Raw genomic sequence first — 11,726 nt, forward strand, 5'->3', positions numbered from 1 at the left:
AAGATATGAAAGTAACACAGGTGTCCATTGATGAAGATCTCTGGGGATCCCAAGCAGCTCACTCAGTTCTCCAGCCTGAAGACAGGCCAGCTCGGCCCAGAAAGGGGCAAATGTTTGTGACATAACAGTTCTTTCCAGAGTAATTTTAGCATTTATTAGTCATTGTGGGCTCTAGAATACTCGGTGTCTCGAAGGACCTCCTGCTTCCTGTGGTGGTGACTTACCCCCACCCCATCTTGGTGAGGTTCATGCAGCTCGAGAAGAATACTCTGTAGCCCAACAATTGACTATATCTTAAGCACAATAAGACAATCTCTTACCAAAAAAACGGGGCTGAAAGTCAAACCTTGTAAAATAATTCAGACGTTTTAGTGTTGTTCTGATTACATACAATTCCCACAAGAAGGGAAGTACCTTTAAAATAAGGACTATTCAATACTAGTACAGGATTTCCTCTTGTTGTTGATAATTTCCTCCTAACAGAAGACACAGTGCAGTCCAAACCAAATTCAAAGGAGGTGGCCAGAGACAAGGCGGCATCTACGTTCTGTGAGGAGCATTGTTCAATCTAATTGATGTTTTCCTTGTAAGGCAATGGAGTGAGTGGAACTATTTTTATCCAGAACAGAATAGGTTCCCCCTAAACTTATGATTCTCCCACCTCCAACTAGTTTTATATATAGTCAGGATCACAACATGCACCTTTCCAAAGTCCATGTTTCCATGAAATAAGTGGGCAAATTTAAATGCCAAACTCTATTCTCACTCAGCAGGAAACCCTTTATCAGCCACAGACTTTTGAATTGTGAAAATTCCGGCTCAGTCATGACGGTGCCAATGGATCCTATCTTCTCAGTGGGTATAGTGTCTAGAAAAGGGTCCTTAACCTGTATGAGGTGAAATGCCTTCCTCTTTGCTACAACAATGAGACATATACCTGCTAATCAGTTTAAGTTACCTATGGAGGCTGACGCCGTGACTGGCACATGGTCAAGGCTCTGTGCAGAGACTCGACCTGCCTCCTGTGTGTGCAACCGCAGTAAGTCACTAAGCACATTTTGGCAGAACATTTTTCCAATTTCCTCCCTTCAGTCAGAGAGGCACAATTGAAACCTTCAAAATCTGGCCTGGCTTGTTAGAAATAAACTAAGATTAGTCTTTTGTCCAATTACATAAATATAGCTAACGAAGAAGGTGGTTCCAACTTTAGGTTAAATTAGATAAAGCCATGATTATGGAAAATAAACTGATGAGAAGGAGGAAGGTGTCATGAAATAGTAACAGGAAACCTATAAGGGCCCATCATCACCGTACTTTTTGGAATTTCAGTGTGAGAACCTCATAAAGTGGAAAGACACCAGTCTGCAGAGCCCAGAGCTCAGGACAAGCATTGAAGGAATATTTTTGACTATCATATGACCCAGTGATTCCACTTCTGGGTTTTATCTGAATAAATGCACAACACTATTTCAAAAAGACATATGCACCCCAACATTCATTGCAGCATTATTTACAATAGTCAAGATATGAAAGTAACCCAGGTGTCCACTGATAAAGAAGATATGGACTGTATATACAATGGAATATTACACTGTTATAAAACAGAACAAAACCTTGCAATATGCGACAGCATGGCTGGATCTAAAGGGTACTGTGCTGAGTGAAATAAGTCAGAGACAGACAAATACCATCTGATTTAACTTATACGTGTAATCTAAAAAACAATATAAATGAACAAACAACAAACTTACAGATATAAAGAACATTTTGATGGTTTCCAGATGGGAAAGAGTTTGGGGGGATGGGTGAAAAAGGGAAAGGGGTTGAGAAGTACAAATGGCCAGGTGTAAAAGCAGTCACAGGGTTCTAAAGGACAGCGCAGGAAAGATAGTCAATAATATCATAATAAGTCTTTATGGTGCCAGGTGGGTACTAGACTTAATAGGCTGATCACCTTGTAAGTTATATAAACATCTCATCACTACGTCATACACCTGAAAGTAATATAATATCGTATGTCACCATCAAATGAAAATTTTTTAAATTTTTTACAAAGAAATGTTTTGAATAAATAAGTGAAGAGTGAATGTACAATCAAATTAATTTTCACAGTAATATTATATATATTCTAGGTCATACCAGCAATCTGATAGTTAAAGTAAAATCACAGTAAGAGTAACAAAAACCCCATTTCTCTGGTTTCATCTGCTCCTATTACCATGTACATGAAAAGTAAGAAGGTAGGTTTGTAATTCACACAGATCAGGTTAGAAATGCTGCCCCAACACGCAACTAGGTGTGTGTGTGTCCTAGGTAAGTTATTTTCATCCTATGACTCAATTTCCTCCTCTGTAGAGCAGTTATAATCAGAGGACCTGCTTTATTGTGCTGTGAACATTAAAAGAGGTAGGATTGTGGAGAGCTAAACCTGATGCCTGGCCCATGCTAATTTTGTGCTACTATAAACAACTGCACAATTATAAATTATATATTATTAATCTGTTGCCATCGTCAACATTATTATTGCAATGTTGTTGTTGTCTTGGGCTGGTTGTGGTGAGTACTCTCAAGCCCAATTCTGCCTGGCAAGTTTCTTTAGTGGCCCAGAGGTGACTATACCGCTTCTGGACTCAAGATGCCCCTTTTCTCCACTCCTGCTTAACAGTTGCTACTAAAGTTGTCCGTGTCACCTCAGAGCTGCCAGGACCACAGGACCACCCTTCACGTCTTCCCTGAGTCCTTTCCAGATGCTCTGTGTTCAGAAGATGTCCTCTCAGGGGCTGGGGCTAGTTCCGTTCTCCACTGGGCTTGGACAGTGACACGCGGAGAAAATATCCTTCACCCCAAATCACACTGGGCTAGTGTTCAGTCTGGGGACTCAATGTCATTACAATCATTTAGGGAAAACACCTTTCTGATTTTCCAGACACTTTGCTGCAGGACCTGACATGGGTTCTGGAGGACTGAGCTGGAAGGAAATCTAAGTGACAGAAACTACCTTGCATTCAGAACCACCCCTTGTCTTCCAAGACTGGTTATCCTTGGTTTTCTCAGTTCCCTCTTCTCTCGTGTTCTTCTGGAAAGCCACCCAAGTCCTTCCATAGCAGCTACATCCCCCAGAGAAGTGTGGACCTGATGGCCTTGCTGGACAGACCCAGCCTGAGGACTGCTGCCTAGCCCTGCAGAGGTGAAGTGCAGTTTGTCAAGCCTTGAACTGTTTGGCCAAAATATCACTAAATACAACGTGATGGACACCAAAGAGCAGGCCAAGATCCCTCCTGAGGGTTGTAACAAGTGAAGGAGCCCACCACAACATTACCACATTTTTCCAAGGGGACCCAGATCCAAACTTACCAGGATCCCCAAGTCACGGCTGTCTCATCTCCTCACTCCCTGAACACACCTCCTGTCTAGGGTTAGCCATGTCACGGGGACTGCAGCCTCGGCCTCACTCTGCACCATCCCTATGACCCGAGAGCCCCAGCGCTGTATAAAAAAGGACTTTTAGTGGAAACCTGAATAAACCCCACACCAGGTAGAGCCAGATTTTGGAAGGCCTGAAGTTTATACAATTTGGGGCCACTTAAAGTGCACAAAATAATTTATTTTTTCAGATTTTACAAAAAGTACATGAGCAGGTAGACACACTGCCATGGCCCCCACCCAGGCTTCAGAAGGGGCTCCTGCAAGTGGGGGGCCCTGAAGCCTCACCAGACACCCACTCTCACTTTACCTGTGGCTCTGGCTGCCAAAAGAGCCATGTGCCTTGCAGACGTGCAGTAAGGGCAGTGCAAACACAGACAAACAGTTGGGTGGCCGGTGACAGCTGTGAGGCTACAGGCAGCCCTGTAACTCTCAGGAGAAAAGTACCTCTTGAAGTTCATTAACTCTGGTGGCAGTGGTGACAATGACTGCCATCACACCCAAAGGTAGCCCTTTGGGTCATTTTCACTTGATTTGGCCCAGTTTTCCCAGCTGTCTGGTGGTCTGGGGCTCTTCTTTCCTTTCGTTTCTTCATTGTGTATTTCTTTTCTTTGTTTTTCCATGAGCTGAGAAACAACTTTTTTATCTGTGGCACTGAACATCCCTGGAGCTCTCCCACCCAAGGGGAGGAGTGAGTATTGTTTTGTTTTGTTTTGTTTCTAAACTCTACAAATAATAGAAGAAATGATATTGTTTGTGGTGGGTGCACCTGCTTCCCCAAACCAGGGAGAGCTGTTTTGTTTTCTATTCCTTTCCACCCCCCTCTCCTTTTATCTTGGCTGCTGGCTTTGTTGTTTGGTGGGAATGTAAGTGGCTCCTGCTTTCTTAGGGAACTTCCTCTCCCAGGCAATTCTAAGATTCTCCCCAGGGGCCCCCAGAGGCTGTATTGTTTTATTGCCCCCACCCTACCCCTATTCCAAGTAAACCATATAAACATGCATCCAAATACACAACATGTTTTTAAAGGAGCAAAAGAAATGCAGGCATGAAGTTTCCTGGGTACATGGGCCTGTGAGAGAGACAGACAGATTGAATGTGCTTTACACTTACATTGGCTTGTTACAGAAAGAGCAAATGCGAATCTGCATGATGCGTTATGTGCATGCTCTTTAGTCTTGAACACCACAAAGATAGACACAATCATTTTTTTCTTTGGTTTCCTTTGCTTTTCTCCAAGTTACAAAAAGCTGCAGGTTATCAGCAACTCGACCCCCACTCCTGGTGGTCCCCTCTTTCCCCAAGGCCAGTCCCAGCCCCTGGTTAGGGGTCACTGGACAGCACCCAGCACAAAGTCCTCCTCGAGACCGCTGGTGCACAGTGTGGAGAGAAAGTCCTGTCGCTTCCACTGTGCAGCCTCAGGGTACCAGGTGTGTGGGCTTTGTCACTGTCTGCCAGCTCCTGGCAAAGGGCTCACCCATAGGACCTGCTCAATACACATCTGTAGAATAAAGGTTGAATGAGATGACTCAGGCCAGCCACCTAGCTGCTCTGCCTCTGATTCTCTGCCTGATTTCTTGAATTTTTCTAATGCCGTTAATGATGCTCTGTCAAAAATGGATTGGATTTACCTCAGAAAACTGCACCCAAAATCCTGCCACAAACCCATTGCTGCTTGATGGTCAGAATCAAGGTCAAGAAGGAACGTCCCCTCCCTGTCATAACCCTATTGTGTCTGCCCTAAGAATTAAGGATGTGGATGTGAGAACCTGGTCTGTACTTTCAGAAGACCTTCTCTTTACATACTCCAAAAATAATTTCCCTATTAGTCCTTCGGCCTCCCACTTATCCCAGACCATTTAGTCTAAGCATTTTATCTGTGTTGCTCTCCTGGGAACCTTGGGTAGATGGATTCTGCTCCTATATCTTCTATTCTCTCAATTTCTTTAAATGCAGATGCTCTGCTTCCCCAGCCCCACCCCAAAAGATTAAACTAAAATTTGGCAAGATCAAAACTGCTGAGACCCCTTAACAGGGGAGAATGTGGAAGTGAATTAAGAACTGAATGTCAGGAAAAGGTAGTCACCAACAATATATTCAAAAAGGGCTCAATATCCAAAATATATGAGGAACTCATACAACTTACATGCAAAAAAATAAACAATCTGATTAAAAAATAGGCAGAGGACCTGAATAAACTCTTCTTCAAAGAGAACATACAAATAGCCATACAGACATATGAAAAGATGCTCAACATCACTAATCATCAGGGAAATGCAAATTAAAACCACTATGAGATACCACCTCACACCTGTCAAAATGGCCATCATCAATAAATCAACACATAACAAGTGCTGGCAAAGATGTGGAAAAGAGGGAACCCTCGTGCACTGTTGGTGGGAATGTAGACTGGTACGGCCACAATGGAAAATATTATGAAGGTTCCTCAAAAAATTAAAATAGAACTACCTTATGACCCAGAAATTCCACTTCTGGGTATTTATCTGAAGAAATCCAAAATGCTAATTTGAAAAGACATATGCGCTTCCATGTTTATTGCAGCATTATTTACAATAGGCAAGATATGTAAGCAACCCTAGTGCCCATCAATAAACAAGTGGACAAAGAAGGTGTGGTACCTATATACAATGGAATACTATTTGGCCATAAAAAAAGAATGAAATCTTACCATTTGCAACAACATGGATGGACCTAGAGTGTATTATGCTCAGTGAAATAAGTTGGGCAGAGAAAGACAGATACCATATGATTTCACAAGCAAAATAAATGAACAAACAAAAGCAGACTCAATAGCTACAGAGAACAACCTGATGGCTGCAGAACGGGAGGGGAGTTGGAGGGCTGGGTTAAAAAGTAAAAAGGGATTTAAAAAAAAAACACTATATGTCCTCAGGGAGAATAGGTCTTTAGTGGGAATAGAAAATAGAGGACCAATGTCCCTCCATCCCCACTAGGCACTCGCAAAAAGAGATACAGGCTTGAAAAAGCATATTTGAGTTAGACTTTTTTTTACTAGAATTTTATAATAGTGAAGAGAAAATGCTGAAGTGAAACATGAAATTACCTTCCCTGGTAGTTTTTAAAATAAAAGATTGGGTGGGGGTGGGGGGTAGAGACATACCTGTTTGTATCTGTTTTGCTCCACTTCTTCAAGGTAAGAAAGGGGTGGATTGCATTCATGAATTCACTCAACAGATAATTACTGATGCCTCCTACACATCAGGCTCAGATGCTGTTTAGGTGACAGAACTGTAGAAGTGAACAAACCAGGCCAAACAGACAGTAAGCAGATAATTGATGAAAAGTGTGTCAGATGATGCTAAGTACTACAGAGAAAAACAAAAAGGGGGAAGGAGGGAGGGATTGGCTGGAGAGGGTGGGGAGTGAGAGTGAGTGACTCTTTAAATAGGGTTGGCAGGAAAGACCACATGGGAAAAGCAACTTCTGAGCAGAGCCCCTAGATCACAGATTGCAGTACAGCAGCAGACAGCTGAGAACATTCCAGGTGGAGGAAAAGCCTGTTGCAAGGCCTGCAGGTGAGAACATACTTTGCTATTCTTTGCTATTGCATGTCCCAGCAATAGCAAAGAATAAGGAAGAGATAGGAAATGAAGTCAAAGAGGATGCTTAACAGCTCAGATATGTCATTCTTTATGATTCAATTCTGCATTTTGGGGACATTCCTACACACCAAAAACAAAACCATGCCCCAGGGGAGATTTTTTCTAAAGTAAAGGTAACTACAGAAAATTTTCAGTAACCAACTCTCTCAAGGGTAACAGCCAATCTTTTTCTGTTTAGCGTGGTATTTTCAGTCTCTTCTGCTAAATCAAGCCATAGACCACCTAACAACTGTATATGAATGATTAAGTTTTCAAAGGTAGACACGGTCTTTTGAGTATATGTCAAAACCCAGAACTAAGCACTCAATGAAAAATACTAACCTAAGAGAAACTATGGTGAGACATTTGTACCACATAGCTCTAAAGAAGCATGATATCACAGCCTATTCACACAAAATCTGAAGACTGCTCTGTCCCCAGACCCATCTTTCAAGGACAGCTTACCTCGTTCTTGTTCTCTGGGACTTGTGGACCTGGGGAAGCAGCTGGCTGCAAATGCCTGGTGATACTTATAGACAGAGCAAAAGAAAGGCCCGGGGTTGTTTAATTCCTTCTTTCTCCCTCTCTCTGCCCCCACCCCAGAGCAGAACATCCAGATCAAGGCTGCATTATATTTCAAGTTGAGGTTCAAATAGCCTGCTCTTCGCAGGGATTCCATACTTCCTGAAACAGAGGGCACCTTTTAGGAACTCAGTGTGCTGAGTCACCAGCCAGCTGCACACTCCCTTTTTCATTTAAGGACATCAGGCTGAGAACCCCACTCCTCCTCGGTAAAGGGAACACCAGGACCACCACAGAGAGCACCTTCAAAGGAGATTCCTGTGAAGCAGTCAGACTCAGAACAAAAAGAATGATTTTAGCTTCAGTGTCCTTAAAGAAACGTGGCCACTCAGAAGTAGTTACAAAAACCTCTGCCCTTTTCTTTACAGGGTACTCTGCACAATACCTCCCACAGCTGCCTAATTATTGACTGGTTTATTTTATGTAACCAAGTTTTCATCCATTAAGCATATTCATAAGCATGGCAAAGATACTAGAAAATTCTAGCCCTCAGGGGGCCATTGGGATGACAGCACTAGGAGCTGAGTGATGACTGCTGCCCAGGGCCCCATCTTGCTGATAGACAAGTTTTGGTGAATTAGTTACTGACCAATACAAATTGGACAGTTTCACATAAAAATCTAAAATTGGGGATACTCTTGACAACTTGAGAGATCTGACAACACTGAACCAAAATTCCTATGTAGAACTAATTGGCCTTCAGACAGAAGGTGCTAGAAGATGTGTTCCTGGGTCAGCACCCACCAGCCTTTCCCCACAGGCTTCCGCATTAGTGCCTGTCCCTGTGAGTGTACATCTGGACAACCACCTAATCCAACCACTTCATCCCACAGATGAGGAAATCGGGCGTGGAGAATTTTGAGTGACTTCCCCAAGGTCACTCAATTAGGTAAAAGCTGAGCAGCAACCAGAATCCGGGTCCTCTTTCCAAGACACCCCCATTTCCTGGAGCTCTGGCAGTGAAATAAATTGGGCCACATTTGAAGCATGCATGATATCAGGTCTCAGATGATATCAGCTCTGAAGTTCTTTTAATTATAAATCATCACTGGAAACTAATGAAGGCATCAAAGCTGTGATACTGGTTATTAGACCAGGAGGCTGGGGGAAGTATAACAAGGACATACAACATTTCCTCAGGGTTTTTAAATATAAGTAATCTATATTTAAAATGTCATGATTCTAGTGAGTAAAATCACTAAAATCACAGCAGGGCAAAGCAAGCCTAAATCAAAATCACATCCTAATTTAATTATAGTGAATAAATTAGAAATGATATTTCTTGGCCTTTTCTCTTAGAGTTTTTTAATGCAAGAATTCTGTGCATCATACATTAATTCATGATAACACATATGATGAAAATAAATGGGTAATTTTTGAGGCCTTTCAAGATTCTTCATGACCGGGGAGTTCCAGCCAAGATGGAGGTGTAGGTAGAAACACTTCACTTCCTCACACAACCAAAAGAAGGATAACAACCAACTTAAAAACAACAATCAACCAGAAGTGCTAGAAAATCAAACTGCATGGACCAAACTGGTAGGAGGAGTGGAGATGGGAGACCGGCAGCTGATCAGAAAGGAAGTATGGCAAGGTAGTGGATTGAGCCAGCAAGATGGGGCTGGCTGAAGACTCAAAGCTAGCTATAAAATACTGTGGGGGTTGCAACAGCAGGAGAAACTCCCAGTCTCACAGGAGAGTTAGTTGGAAAGTGGGGCTAGAGCAGAGCAAGCCAGCAAGCAGTGTCCTTCCCTCTCTGACCCCTCCCCCACAGAAAGCACCACAATACAGCAAAGAGGGTCTCCCTGCCATGGTGAATACCTAAGTCTCCACCCCCTTACAACATAACAGGTGTGCCAAGACAAAGAAATAATGGCCCAAATGAAAGGACAGATCAAAACTCCAGAAAGAGAGCTAAGCAACGAGGAGATAGCCAATCTATCTCATGCAGAGCTCAAAACCCTGGTAATCAGGATGCTCACAGAACTGATTGAGCTTGGTCGCAAAATGAATAAACGAAGGCTACACAAAATGAAATAAGCAAAATATACAGGGAACCAACAGTGAAGGGGAGGAAACTGGGACTCAAATCAACGATTTGGAACAAAAAGAAGAAATAAACATCCAACCAGAACAAAATGAAGAAACAATAATTCAGAAAAGTAAGGAGAGGCTTAAGAACATCCAGGACAACTTTAAACATTCCGACATCCAAATCATAGGGGTGCCAGAAGGAGAAGAGGAAGAGCAAGACATTGAAAACTCATTTGAAAACATAATGAAGGAGAACTTCCCCAACGTGGCAAAGGAAATAGACTTCCAGGAAGTCCAGGAAGCCCAGAGAGTCCCAAATAAATCGGACCCAAGGAAACACACAACAAAGCACATCATAATTACATTACCCAAGATTAAAGACAAGGAGAGAATATTAAAAGCAGCTAGAGAAAAGGAGACAGTTACCTACAAAGGAGTGCCCATAGACTATCAGCTGATTTCTCTAAAGAGACCTTACAGGCAAGAAGCGGCTGGAAAGAAGTATTTGCAGTCATGAAAGGCAAGGACCTACATCCAAGATTGCTCTATCCACCAAAGCTATCATTTAAAATGGAAGGACAGATAAAGTGCTTCCCAGATAGAGCTAAGTTAAAGGAGTTCATTGTCACCAAGCCCTTATTATATGAAATGTTAAAGAGGCTTATCTAAGAAATAGAAGAAGATCAAAAACTATGAACAGTAAAATGACAAGAAACTCATAACTATCAACAACTGAACCTAAAAAACAAAGACAAAAACCAAGCAAACAACTAGAACAGGAACAGAACCAGGGAAATAGAGATCACATGGAGGGTTTTCAGTGAGGAGGGGGAGGGGGAAAATGAAGAGGGGAGGAGGTACAGCGAATAAGAAGCATAATTGGTAGGCATAAAATAGACAGGGAAGGTTAAGAATAGAATGGCAAACAGAGAAGCCAAAGAACTTATACGTACAACCCATGGACATGAACAAAGGGCAGGGGGAACGCTAGAGGGTGGGGAGGTTCAGGGCAGAGAGGGGAAAAGGGGAGGGAAAAAATGGGAAAACTGTACTAGCATAATCAATAAAATACGCTTTTAAAAAAAAGATTCTTCATGACCAGGGATATTATTTTCCTCATTAGGTAAATTCACAGGGTCTAAAACATGTTTGTTTACACAGGTAGAAGTAGTACAAACACACGTGGAACATAAAAGTATTATGGCGCTAATGACCCTGACATTATTTTTTTTTCTCACTGCATCAATTCAGAAAAGAAATGAAAGTTTTCCTACATTCCTTTTTCTACATACCACTGGCTTATAATTCCATCCTATTTCCCCAGAAGCTCCAGCTCTACCTGCACAATTTCCACAAGCCTGTCACCTTGAAAGCATTTAAAAAGAAACCAAGATATAGTCTATAATACTGTAATAACCATGTACTGTGCCAGGTGGGTACTGGAAATATCGGGGGAACACTTTGTAAAGTATGATTGTCTTTCCACTATGCTGTACACCTGAAACCAATATAAAATAATATTGAATGTAAACTGTAATTGAAAAAAGGGAAAAGAAACCAAAATATTTATTTGGAAAACTATGTAATCTTGAAAATGACCCTCCACATCCCCTTCAAAAAGAAAGCACTCACTAGATGGTGATATAGCGATCATCGATGTGACAAGTGAAAACACGTCAAATGCTTTACTCCTTTCTTACCACCTTAGCTGCCATCTAGACCTGGGTATCTGTAAGATCGTCTAAGATAGTCTCAGCACAATGCTTTTCGGTAAAGCTGTAATGTCATTTGAAATTGCAGTTGCTAAAATTAAACTGGCACTTGGCAGAAATTACCATAACACTTTGCATCACACACTCTGACAGACAGTGAGAATGTCTGTGTGGCTCAGGCAGCCCTCAGAACAGAGCTGTGCCTCACAAGAGGGACCACACAGAGGAAGGTCGAGTGGGAGCAAGCCTTTGAAACCCACAATCACAAAAGTACTGTAGGCTCCCGTCCCTTCATGGGGACCCAGAAGTGCTGCTCAAGGTCAAAGTCCAATCTTCTCCACCTTCCTGTCTTTTT

The sequence above is a fragment of the Desmodus rotundus genome, chromosome 8 (genome assembly GCF_022682495.2).
Source record: "Desmodus rotundus isolate HL8 chromosome 8, HLdesRot8A.1, whole genome shotgun sequence".
Lineage (NCBI taxonomy): Eukaryota > Metazoa > Chordata > Mammalia > Chiroptera > Phyllostomidae > Desmodus > Desmodus rotundus.